This window comes from Rhinolophus sinicus, chromosome 4 (assembly GCF_057876585.1).
Source record: "Rhinolophus sinicus isolate RSI-liver-muscle chromosome 4, RSI-T2T, whole genome shotgun sequence".
Taxonomy (NCBI): domain Eukaryota; kingdom Metazoa; phylum Chordata; class Mammalia; order Chiroptera; family Rhinolophidae; genus Rhinolophus; species Rhinolophus sinicus.
Genome location: NC_142504.1, coordinates 31,971,304 through 31,985,674, shown reverse-complemented (window position 1 = coordinate 31,985,674; position 14,371 = coordinate 31,971,304).

The window sequence follows — 14,371 nt, the reverse complement described above, 5'->3', positions numbered from 1 at the left end:
TCAGAGCTTTGGAGGATAATCTGCCTTTCTGCCCAGGAAGTTTAAGCATTATGGTTTATTAGTAGTCTTACGTGAAGATTTTAAAATTTAACTATTATTACTTGAGCACTGGATTTATGTGCTAGCTTATCTTCCCATTAATTGAGGAATATTTCTCAGACAGAAATGTGTTCTTTCCTTTTCTCTCTTCTTCTGCCCTTACTTAATCTTTTGACATTTCCCAGATAGACAATTGTAATGATTCATTGCTCTGCCTCCTAGACTGCAGCCTTATAAGTAGAGAATGGTATAGTTATAAATCAAAAACTTCCAAGTACTGTGATCACATTATTCTTGTGGTGTGGCTTGCCAATGAGTAGAGTGCATTTTAATTTAGCTTGTAAGTTTTATCACCTGAAGAAGATTCTTCCCGATGAAACAGTTGAAAAAGAAAGATGACCAGTATTTGTTTTTGGGAAGCACTTATGTCTCCAATAGCAATACTCAAGTAAATATAAGTTTTCTCTCCTAATGAACTCGAGCCTAAAACTTAACTGTTAAATCCTGTTTTTTCATCACGTGCTCTTAATATGTCCCACTACTTTATATAAAATAGTTAAGATATAATGCATTTGTAATTAAAATTATGTTTATATTTGATTTTCTTAATGAGTTTTTATGGATAAGAGGTTATTATGGTAGAAGTTACCACCATGATAGCACCTATATATGGTATGTTTTAATTTTTTACTGCATATACTCAGACACTGACTAGTTACTGAGTCAGTAACTAGTCAGTCAGTTAACTAGTCAGTTCTGAGTCAGTAACTACATTACTCAAAAAGATGTTTAACAAAATATTTACATATGCTAAAATTAAGATAAAAACCACAGAGGTGTTCTAAACTCCGATTTTCTGTAATATAGGTCACGTTGAGAAATGTACTATATGGCTCCAAACAGTACTTGCTTGCCTCAGGTCTACCCCAATCCTTTCCTGTTTCTTTTGCCAAACTTTGCCATTTTTATGGATAACCAATATAGCATTAAAAAGTCAGAGCCGTCACCTAAAACCACTGTATTTATATGCTAGATCCTATTATTTGCTTTAGGTGCTAGTATAACGTAACATTCACACCCTACCATTCCATTATAAGATAAGTTGACCAGTTAAAATTTTAAAGATGGGTGAGTTTTTTCCTCCACAAATGCTTTATTATTTCAGATGTTAGTATAGGAAGCAATTAACTTAAATGATAAACATGTCTGGGTTTTTTTGTGTTTTTTTGTGTGTTTTTTTTAGTAAATTGTAAACCATTAAGGCTAAATAAATAAACCATACAACCTAGGGCAGAACCTTCATACAACAGACAACAAAAGCCAGTTTGTCGAAAAGTGTGCAGTTTTTAGGAGAATGCTCCTCCTTTAGATTTGGACTTTTACCAATCTAGGAAACCTTGGGAGAACCAAGTTGGAAATTTTATGTTGAACAGTATTAAATCCCTGATATGCTCTCATTTTTGACCTACAAAAATGGCAATTTCGTATCATTCAATCTAACAACTTCCCTTATTGAAAAAAAATAATTAACTTGGTTAATTACCTGCAGAATTGATCTTGATTATTTCAAAAATTCTAAATATTAAGTTTGGTTATATTTAGGGTTATTGTGAAGATTGGTGAAAACTTCTTAAGACACTCATATTTGGAAAGCTTTAAATCCATATTTTTCTTTTAATGAAATCTCTTCTGGTTCTTATATGAATTAGAAATATTAAAAGAAACTTACTTAAAAGTTACGTCCATAAAGTAGTATAAAAAACTATTTTCAAAAAACAGTTGATATTATGAGCTATAAAATATCTAATAGATTAGTTAGAAATACTTTATTTAAATCTTATTTCTTATTTATAAAATACCATTCCAGAGCATAAAAATGGGATATAATCTACATTATAAAAGGAAATTTGTGGTTGTCTAGAAGTGCTTCATGTGTAGGGCAAATTTTTCATGCATGAAAGTTATTGTAATATTTTAAAATCCAGCTAGTTGTATTAGCTTTAACTTCACTAATACCTAATGTCTTTATTTAGACAACATGTGAACAAATTTTCTAGTAATGAAAATTGCTAAAAATAATCAATCGCAAACTATTAACAAGAATTTATTTTTGAATTCTAGAGCTACTACCAATGGATTATTTAACCCTTTTTAATCTTCATTGCCAAAGTATTATAATACAGCCAGAATTTAGCTGAGGGTAAAAGCTCTCTACAAGATTGGCCTGAATTCCAGCCAGGCCAATCTTGGTGTTCCTCAAATATCATATACTGTTCTTTCCCTTTGTTCCCACTCTTTCATCTACGTAAATTCAACTTACTTTTTCAGTACAATTTAAACTCCACCTTCTCTGTGAAACCAATACTTTAATTATCCTCTTTTATTAAACTATTCTAGCATTAATTACCTAGTATTCCTTCAGTAAGATTGCAACCCAGGGTCAAGATGGCATTTCTCATGGATAAAGTGCTGTGCACAAAGTAGATATAGAGAGGCTTGATCGTCAGCTGAGAAGTTCTGGCTTTGTTTCTCCCATCTTAAAAACAAAATTCTTTATCTCTTGCCTTTCCAAAGCTACTGCCTCATTTATCTTCTTATATGGACCTGAACTACTCTTGTTAAGATCAACAAGCACCTCCATATTGCTAATCCAATGATCAGTTCTCAGTCTTCACCTTACCTGACATAAGCAATATTTGACACAGTTGATTGACTGCCTCCGTTTCCAACCACCCTCCTTCACTCTGCTTCGTGGCCTTGACCATTTCCTGTTTTCCTCCTACCTCTCAGTAGCCATTTCTTCACAGTCTTGTTTCCTGGGTCTTTCGTATCCTCAACCTTTAAACTGCAATTCCACAAAACTTACTCCTGAGACCTTTATTTACACTATACTTTAGGTAATATCACCTAGTCACATGACTATGCTGATCACTACCAAATGTGTATCTTCAGTCTGAACCTCTTCTCTGAAATGCACACTCAGATAACCACCTGGCTGTTTCACATCTCCATTTGAATATCTAAGACAACACGTCTAAAACAAAACTAAGCTTCTTCACTACTGGCCAAAAACAACTAAGAACACCCACAATCTTTCTCTTCACAGTGGCAACTACATCCTTCAAGTTGCTCAGATAAAAAAGAAAATTTGATTCTTTTTCTCTTACGACTGGTACGTCTTTATTTTATTTTGCTATATTTTACTGTTTTTAGTAAGTCTTGTCAGCTTCATCTTCAAAATATAATTCAATAACTCAACCACTTTTCATCAGTTCCAACGTGATTACCCTGTTCCAAAACACCAGCTCTTTCCTTATTATAATAGATTTATTTTTCTCCATAATTCTGACCTACGAGTACTTATACTTACCTTTTTTTTTTCCATTCTCCTCCCCATCCTCCGCGATTAGAACATAATATTTCTAAGGACAGGGATTTTTTCTGTTTTATTCACGATGGTATCCCCAGCTTCTAGAATAATGCCTGTCAGTCATTTGCGGTGAATAAATGAATTAATGAATGCTGAAAAAAAAAAAAAAAAGCTGTGTCAAGTATGAACCCCATTCAAGACAGGTGGGCAGCCCTTCAAATGATAAAGCAGTTGGGAAAATACTTTTCCTTGCCAGTCTGGATAAGAGGCTAAAGATATGCTTTACTTGGGTTTTAGGATGTTGATTTGCTAATGTAAAAAAATTTTAACCCACTTATGTAGCCAGGTAAATAGTGACTGCTGTAGGGCGACGATCTTTCTGTCTTGGATGACAACTATCTGCAGAGCTGAGCCCCTATCACACCAGGCAGAGCATAAGTCTTTTACTCACTATGGGTTCTAGCATTCCTTATTTTCTTGCTTTATGCTGGGGCCACAATTTGTCATTGAACTTACGCTATTATTTTTCATATAGTAGAGAATTATTTCTTTAGACTCATGTCTCTATCAAAAGTAGGAATGTGAAAAGATAAACCAAGAAAATCATGTATTTTAAAAAGAGAGAGGGATTGTGTTTTTTAGTGGAAGTCAAAAATACTCTGCGTTCAACAGGCAAAATATGACTATGTCAAAGAACACCACTTTAAAAAACATTATGAAATAAACTCCACTAAAAACAATTGCCAGTACACAGAAATGTATATGTGAATGTCAGTATAAGTAATTCATATTGATGAATTAAATGAAAGCCTGAAATTTCAACAAGACAATTTTAAATGAAAAATTTAAAAATGATAATGCTGTGAAATTCAGATATATATTAAGTGAAAAATATGGCATACTAACATTTAACAAACGGAACGCTTTTAATATCTATTGAATGTAGCAGAAATTACATGCCAAAAGTAAATAAGCTTTTGAAAATAGAAGCATAACTGGGAAAACTATTATCTCCCTCAGTATATCGAGATATAGCTGAGAACTTACAGAAAAAGTTTAAGAAAAGTTTAATTTATGAGAGCCCAGATATCAACAATACCACCTACTTAATTAATTGTGCTTTCAGTGAGAATTCTAATGTAACCAAATGACTTCTTAAATTATATAAATGTCTAACCACTATGCTGTACACCTGAAATTAATAGAAAATAATATTGAATGTCAAGTGTAATTGAAAAAATGGGGGAAAGGTGACAGGCAAGAGGTTCAAATTTCTAAGTATAAAACAAATAAGTCATGGAAATGTAATATACAGCATGGGGAATATAGTCACTAATATTGTGATAGCGTGGTACGGTGTCAGATGGTTGCTGGACTTATGGTGATCACTCTTTAGGTATATTAATGTTGAACAACTGTGGTGTACCCCTGAAACCAATATAATATTGTATATTAGCTATATTTTTAATAAAAATCTTTTGAAAAAAGAAAACCTATGTCAGGTTCATTATAAGGAAATGGCTTATTGATTGATTGGATTGAGAAAATCTTAAAATTTGATATAGGCTAATAGTAATAAAGTTAATAATTGGTAAGTATGAAGTATGGTAAAAGAATGTGGTATTATGGTGATCCCAGGTTTTGCAAAATGAAACAAATTAGTGATTTTTCACAAGGACATGGAACTTAAGTCCACTCATTATTTCATTCCCTGGGAATGACTTTATGCTAAAACATTAAAAATAGAATGCTTTCTGGATATACTCATTGATATAAACTGAATGTGCTCCGTGGCTTGTATTACAGACAGGTCAGTGTTTTGCTGGATGAATTGGATATACCACATGGGGACCCTGCTGTATAGTAGGAGATTAAGTGGCATTGTACCTAGAGATTTTTGGAACTATTCAGAGAGATTGAATTCTTCACATCATTCAAGAGAAAATGACCTTGTTAGCATAATTGCAAAGACTGAAATAAACATGCTCTATTTTGACTGGAAATTCACCCATGTTACTAGTTGGAACATTTCTCTACAAAGCCATTCAAATTGATTGCATAAATATACAACTTAATTTGTTCTTCATTCATAAGATAATTGTGATTTAGGGAAACTTATTTGGCAAGATGTATTCTCATGCAAATAATGGTTTCCAGAGAAGAAAGTAATGGCAACTACATTCCCAAAATTGTGGAGCTGAGGACTGAATTCTAGAAAAGTTTTTCTGATTTTAAATCTCACCAAAAAAATGAATAACACAGTTTTTCCTTTTCTTATTACTAGGGATAGTAAAAATTAGGAGACTCGGTGGCAGTTATATAACTGCCATCGATAACGGTTCCAGAACCTGAATATGACAAAATTGGAATACCCGAATTCTACATACACATTAGAAATAGTTGCCTTAAAATATAAAAAAAGATTATGCAGAAGTTTTATCCATGTTCAAAAGTGATAATTATGAAGAATTTGGGGGAACTATGAAGCTGAATAAAATCAAATAACCCTTGTCTTTGGTAAATACCCTTGTCAAAGATAAAACTGTACTGAACAATGAAAAATCTGACATTTTACATCTTAGCAAAAAAACGGTATCAAGATTCTTATTCCAAATTTAAGGTAAACCGAGAAGAAAAATGTTGTAACTAAATTTATTTTCCCTGTATTGTTCATTTCCTATTTTAAAATATCTCCAATAGTATAAATGTTTCTGTTACATTTAAAGGCTTATGCCATCATACAATAAAAATGAAGAAACCTTGGTTCTATATCTGGAATTTTTATTTTAATTCTTAGCCCTCTTCGTTCTACTTTCTGTTTAGTCACAGTAAGTGCTTGATTTTTTACTATAGCGTTTTTCATAACTAGGCCAGTATGTTTGTTTGTTTTGTTTGACAAGTCATAGGGTGAAAGTCCTGCTAATAAAAGAAATAGATTCTCTGTGAGACTAGACTAACCAGCTTTTGGACAATAATGCTTGGAGTGGCAAGATTTGGTTTTCCTAGGTTATTCAGAGGGAAAATCGTGATAGCATCTCTGGTACAGAGAGACAAGACTAGAATGAAGAACCCAAATTTTTCTTACCTCACCTCCTTCCATGTCATCCTCACCTCAGGACACTATCACTGGAAAAGAAAAAGTGATGGAAAAATATTTAGTTGAAGTCTTAGCGGCCCAGCACTTTCAAAACACATAAGCATGCAAGGGATACGAAGCTGGCACACTTTCTCAGAGACTACAAAATTAAAAATGGAACCTATAGAGAAGTAAAACATGGGCAAGAATATCCAAGAAAAAACTTAAAGAGTAATGGAAGGGGTAGGACTTGCACAATTGGATATTTAGACACATAATTACGTTCCAGTTATATCAGTGTGGAATAATAGATGCAAGAATATATAGATTAATGGACAGATTAGGAAACAAACATTTTTATTCTGAAGATATTAAAATAAGGTAATAGTTTGATTTCACATTACTAGGGAAAGGTAGAAATATTCTTTAGTCCCAAAACATTTGCTTAACAGTGAGGTGGGGGCCTGTCAATTCCCTTTCTTACTCTATATGCCAAAAGACATTTCAGATGATTAATGGATTAAAAAGAAAAAAAGTAGAAAATGTATGTGACTATCTCAAGATGAGAAAAGACCCACTAAGGATAAAGCAAAAGGTAAAGCCAGAATTGCTACATTCCATTACATAAAAATTTAAACCAATATGCCAAAAGATATCAATAGAAAACATACAAACCGGAAAAGTTTACATCATGAGTATTTGACAAAAATTTAATATTCTGAGTATATATAGAGCTCTTAAAGTTTAGAAAAACCAAGGTACTTTCCAAATTTCAGTTGGTTCTTGATTAATTCTATACAGAAAGTCACTTCATTCAGATACCGTGATGTACTTTACATGAATAATTTAACTTGGAAAAACATCAGAACATCACAGTACTCAGAGCTAGGCTTTCTATGGATGCTTTTCAGGAGTTGGCGGGAGGGGATTTTTTTTAAATGGCCTCTATGTTTAGTTACGCCTTCCTTACATATTTTCCAGACTAATATTAATTAAGATTCGGTTATACTGAGCAGAAATTTGGAACCTCAATAGCCCATCTGTCTGTGTGAGAGTACATATTCAATTTTTTTTTTTACCTAGAGAGAATCTTGGCCAAGCTCTAGAGTATTACCTCAGAAAATACTGATTATTTTACTCAAACTTCCCCAAAAGATGTCGCTCCTACACTATTATAATTCAATGTCCTATTAAGACTACTTTTTTCCTAAATCTCTTGAATAGCAGAACTCCAGGTATAAGATATCCAGTATTTAACTGCCAGCTACCTAATATCTATCACCTATGGGATTGGCTGTGGCTAACAGTATCTATAAAGGAACATTAAGGATTTGCTTATCATTTCTTCAGATCCTTTAAAAAGTACTCCAGAATTAAGTCAGGCAAGCACCTAACAAAGTCACCTGTACAATATCTTCTTTATGTACCCCTAGAATTTCTCTTTGGTTTGAAGCCATGGGTCAGCATTTGCAAGACACTCTACAAAGCATTATATGAAATTCATCATTGTGTCAACTGTAAGAATGTTGTTGATTATGTTACACAATGGCCTCTTTATGTGACTCTCAAGGGTTATTTCATTCTGGACTTTGTATTGGAATATATATCTTATGGACACTGTGAGTTGGCTTTTCACATTTGCTGATAAAAAACTAGAGCTAAATTTGTTCTCCATTCCAGAGAACAGGGCACTTTGGTCTTCAATGTTTTTATTAGCCTCATTCTTGGCCCCGTTTTCCTCTTCATCTACTTCAAATGATGTTATCTGGCCATATGTTGTCTAGCCCTGTGAGCCACCTTGCGCTCTTTTTTGGAACAAGGCAGTGTGGTGGTCCTAAGTGTTTCTTCAGGCCACACCAGTCAGCATGAGCAATAGAGACATACCCACGTAGCTCATAAAACGTCCCAATAGCATATGTTCACGGTTCTCCACAACTCTCCCTAAGAACAAGGCTGAGAGTTCTCCTTCGGTTCCCTCCATGTTGTTTTCTGTCGTCTCAGCCAATGCTGTTTCCAATTGTATATATTTTAAGCATGACCAAAAATTCCAGTGGTAGCTGTGCTGGTTCCTTCCCTAACTGCCATTTCTGTTTCCATTTTGAAGCTAACTGCTCTGAGGACCCAATGCCAGGCCACAGCCTCGAGATGTTGGTACACATTTGCCCTCAGGACAGGGCAGTGACCTCTTCTGTGGATACTTGCTTCTTACTGCCACATTGTCATGCTATTGCTCTGAGAGCATCTGCTCTCGTGGTGAGTAGCTTCATCTTGGACCATGAAAAAGATGTTCCCTCCGCACTAGAATGTAGTCTCAACTGTCCCTTTTCCTGGAGGGTGCTGGAGGATACGGGAAAATTTCTGTTTCTTGTGGCTTTAGTTTTCCTAGCCCTTCAGGGAAATTTAAGACACCGTAAAAACCTGACATAATAGTGCTTAGGAGAGTAACAGCTGCCCCTTGCTTAACCCCCACTCTACACATAGCCGCCTTGGGAGAAACAGCAGTATTACCTTTAGGGGGCTCTTATCCATGAATTTCCACTGTGACCTATGGCAAAGGGAGCAGTGACCCTTGGCAGATGAGAGTGGCAAGAAGGAAAGTGAAACTTGGAGGAGACATTGAGTAGGTCACAGGAGGTTATACTACTTAGCCCCTTTTCCATATACCTTAAAAGAAGGCAACGTTAAAGAGGCCTATTCCATGCAAGGGCCAGGAGGCCTCCTGAGGAGACGATATTTAAACCTTGGGAAATTCTCATACAGAGCTAAGGAATTCTTCAAGGGAGAGTAATTTTTCAGTAGTTGGGTCAATAGGAGAATCATGCCATAATTAGTTATTTTTAATTGTTTCTTAATAAAATGCCTATTGATTTCCTTTATCCATATGTAACTTAAAGCTTGTCTTTTTCTAGGTAATCTGTAAGTGTTCTCTGTATAATAAGGATGATAACCCTCCTTCCCTCCCCTCCCCTCCCCTCCCCTCCCCTCCCCTCCCCTCCCCTCCCCTCCCCTCCCCTCCCCTCCCCTCCCCTCCCCTCCCCTCCCCTCCCCTCCCCTCCCCTCCCCTCCCCTCCCCTCCCCTTCCTTTTAAATGTGCCACCATGGGCTTTTGGTTAAACCTTCCTTAGACCTTTTATGGAATAAAATGACTGAGTCTGTGCTGTGTGGAGCAGAAATTTCAGCCCTCAGTGGCCCATCTGCCTGTGATTAAGACCAAATTCCAAGTGTTTTTCTGATCGGCGTCTTGGCCAGTTCTTTCCTACTTTCACAGCTCATCATGATGTAGCAGTATGATGGTTCTTCTGGTTCCCACAGGCAGAGAAAGTGTTTCCCCTATCCCTAGGTCTCTTAATGTTTAAATTTGCACACTCAATCAACCAGAGTAGTTGTACTCCACATATCACCGGAGAGGTTTTACATTTTTATGTTTGTTTTGCTAACTATAATATTTAGTCTTACTAAGTCCATCCTATTTTACACTATTTTGTTGATTACTCTTTATCGTTGTGGTTAATTTTTCTCATTTCTAACATGTTGCAATCATTCAGGTTTTATTTCTTTACTACTGATTTAAACCTTTAATACCCTGCTTCTACGATTCAAGTGGTTATCTTTAATTCTTTCCTCAGAGTCCTAATATTATCAAAGGTGAAATACGTAAAAGTAACAGCCATATTATTGGAACAAAAATTAAACTTGCCCATCACTTCCCACATGAAGCCTGTGTACACTTCATTTTTGGCAAGGTGCTATCCTTGAAAATACCAGTGGAGATATAAGGGGATATCAGAAAGAAGACACCAGAGGATTGGTAAGCCTCTCTCTCAGCATTCTGGTCATCTTTAAAATACCAGGGGAAATATGTGGAGATATCAGAAATAGGAATGTGTACAGCCTGTGTCCTCCAGCTTCCTCTTTCAAGGTCAACTTCCTTCATTATTTCTTAGTATGGATTTCTTTTTGAATAGGGAATATATTTCGATGATTCAAAAAACAAAACATATTAAAGGCAGGTAGTGAAAAGTTTTGTTTTCCTCCACAGCCCCTCCTCTGTCTAATTCTCATGACACATCCTCCCCCATAACATGTAGCCACTTTTACTAGCTTTTTATGTATTTTTACAAAGTTCCTTTATACAGTGTAAGAAAATAACATTCTTATTTCTCCTCTCAATACAACATATATCATATTACCCAGGTTTCTGTACTTTTTTTTCCACATAGCAATATCCCTTGGAGCTCTTTCCCTATCAACCTATACTTTCCCCATTCTTTGTTACCATAGCATAATGTTATATGGCATGAGTGTCATGTAATCAATCCACCGTTTCCTTATGGATGCCTGTTTTGATCCACCATTCCCTTATTAATAAGAAAAACCATTTCCTTATTGAATAATTCTAAATAATTAGTATCACAAATAATACTATAATGAATAGCCTTCTTTATATGTCATTTTCCACCAATATGATTATATGTGTAAGATAAGTTCCCAGATATGGGACTACTGGGTCATATAGTAGATGCATTGTTAATTTTGATATTTACAGCACGTGTGCCCTCCTTAGGGACACTGGTGATTTACACTTCCAACCAGCACTGCACCCGTGCTTGTGTCCTACAGCCTCATACCCTACCACAGTGTGTCATCAAATTGATCATGTCATATACTTCAAAGCAATTAATATTTCCATTTCTGTGAACATTTTGCTTAGAGTGCTTGCCATTTATCTATTATTGGTCCTTTTCTTATCAACGTAGAGGAATTCTTTACATGTTTGGGAGATTAGCCCTCTTTCTATGATATAATAGAAATACTTTTCCTCAGTTTGTCTTTTGCTTTGCTTATGGTGCTTTTTCTTTATAGAAATTTTTAAAAAGTATATATAGAGAAGAATTTTTCAATATTTTATGACTTCTGGATTTTGAATGGTGTGTACCTAATGAAAGATTTCCCCACTGCACAGTGATAAAAGAAATCACTTTAATTTTTTTCTATACCTTATTATGTGAGGTAGGGAACCAACTTAGTTTTGTTTCAGATGACTACCTACTTGCCAATGCTATTTATTAAATAGTCAATTTTTTTTCATCACTGTTTTCGGATGCCACATATAACATATACTAAGCTCATTCCTGTGTATGGGGCAATTTATGTACTTTTTACTCTGTATCACTAGCTATTCATGCAACAGCCCCACAGTTTACGTTATAGAAGCTTTATAATATGTTACAGATGCTCATCAACTTACCATGGGGTTACATCCTGAAAACCCATGATAAATTGAAAATATTATAAGTCAAAAATGTGTTTAATGCACCTAACCTACAGAGCATCACAGCTTAGCCTAACCTACCTCTTTAGTTTCACAGCTACACAGGTGGAGGGGAATCATGCTTCAAGACCTGCACTTAATATATCACATCCAGGAGTCTCATTTTCATCGGATTTAAATAATGTTGGTAATGAGATTTTGAAGTTTGAGCTGATAAGATTGTGAAATTTAGATTCAGTTGATGAGATTTTATTTATTTATTTATTTTTTACTTTGAGCAGATGCCGCAACAGGGTGAGACTCTTGAGAAGATTGGGAAAGAAGCAAATGTTTGGGAAGGACATGAATCTTTGGTGACAAAAGGGAGGACTGTGATAGGCAGAACTGTAAGATCGCTCCCAATATTTTACCCTTATGATGTGATTATATCCTGTATAACTCCCTCTCATTCATTACAGAAGGGATTAACCATATGGTGCAATTGAGTAACTAATCAGTTGACTTTGAAGTAATTAAAAAAGAGATTATCCTGCATAAGCTTGACCTACTCAAGTGAGCCCTCAATAGAACAACTGAGCTTTTTCTGAAGGGAGAGGGTCAACATGAGAGATATTCTCCGGCTGGCCTTAAGGAAGGAAATACAGTAATCTCCTCTCACCCACAGGGGATGCATTCCAAGACCCCATGGATGCCTGAAGCCACTGCTAGTATTGAACCCTATATATACTATTTTTTCCACATTTATATATATATATGTATATATATATATGTATATATATATATATACACATATACATATATATATATATGTGTGTGTATATATATATATATATATATATATATATATACACACACATACCTACAATAAACTTTAATTTATAGGTTAGGCACAATAAGGGATGAACAACAACTAATAATAAAACAGAACAATTATCACAATATATTGCAAGAAAAGTTATGTGAACGTGGTCTTTCTCTCTCTTCAAATATTGAACTGTGCTCACCTTTTCACTTAAAGGAAGCACTTTACAGCTTCTCTTTGGTGTATTGGAATTGCCAGCATCACTACTCTTATACTTTGGGAACATTAAGTAAAATCAGGGTTACTTGAACACAAGCATTGTGATACCATGACAGTCGATCTGATAACCCAGATGGCTACTAAGTGACTACCAGGAAGATAGTGTATAGAGTGTGGTGATGTTGGACAAAGAGAGGATTCACATCCTGGGCAGGATGGAGCAAGACGGTGCAAGATTTCATCACACTACTCAGAATGATTTCATTCAATTTCAATGTGCAATTGAAAACATCTGAATTGTTTATTTCTGCAATTTTCCTTTCAATATTTTTGGACTACGGTTGACCCTGGGTAACTGAAACCACAAAAAGCAAAACCACGGATATGGGGGACTACTGTACTATATTGTGAACAACTACATAAGGGGCTACATGGTAAGGGACTGAGAGCAACCTCTAGGAGCTAATACAATCCCCACCTATAGCAACCAAGAGAGCAGGGGCTTCAGTACTACAACCACAGGGAATTGAATTCTTCCAACTATCAGGGAGCTTGGAAGAGCATCCTGAGTCTCAAATGAGGTCATAGCCCAGGCCAACACCTTGATTTCAACCTGGTGAAACCCTGAGCCGAGGACTCACCTAATCCATACCCAGACCCCTGAACCATGGAATCTGAGATAATACATGTGTTGGTCTAAGTTACTCAACTTGTGATAATTTCTATACAGCAGTGGAAAACAAATCAGTGAGTCCTATATGTCTCCAATGCTTCACTCTTTTAAAAAGAAGTATCTATTGTATTTATCAAGTCCCTGTCTCAACATTCTGTGTTGAGTTGTGGGAGTGGGGCAGATTACTCACAGTTTTAATATATGTCTCTGTATCAAGAAGAGCCACATCTAAGGAGAAGCATGTGAACCTGATATAGATCATAAAATCCTGTACTTGGTTGCCATATTTGGATGAAAATTTCGAGTCTTGAAAGGGGTGTAGTGTATTTTGCATGTGGAAGGAACATAAATAATCAAGGTTAGTGTACAAACTATGGTAGATAGATTGCATCAGTGGTCTTAGTTAATAGCCACCTCATATTCACAGTCGCCCCTGTAATCTTATATTTTCCTCTCACTCTGATTTAAGGTTCAGCCAGTTACTACTTACTTTGACCTATGGAATATTAGCAAATGTGTCACTAAGAATGGCTTGAAAGAAGATGCACGCTTTCTCCTAATCCTTTGTATTATTGAGTTACTCTCTCTGTGTTTCTGCTGGACATGAGACCATGTCCATGGCAGGCTAATTAAAGGAGATAAATGTGGAGGAAACCAAGTTTTCCCACATCCCAGCTGAGGTCATCCTAAACCAGCCAGTAGGTGGCCAATTCCAGGACATGTGAGGAACTACAACTGAGACTAGAAACTTCTAAGCAATCCCAGCCTAAATGGTTGACCCGCAGTGACCTAAAAAATGCTTTTTGTTTTGGAGGTGGTTTGTTCCACAGCAGAATTGTAGCAGGGAATTACACATCAATAAATAAAATGCATAGCATAACCTAGTTAAAGGATACATCTCCCACCCTATTTTTTATTTT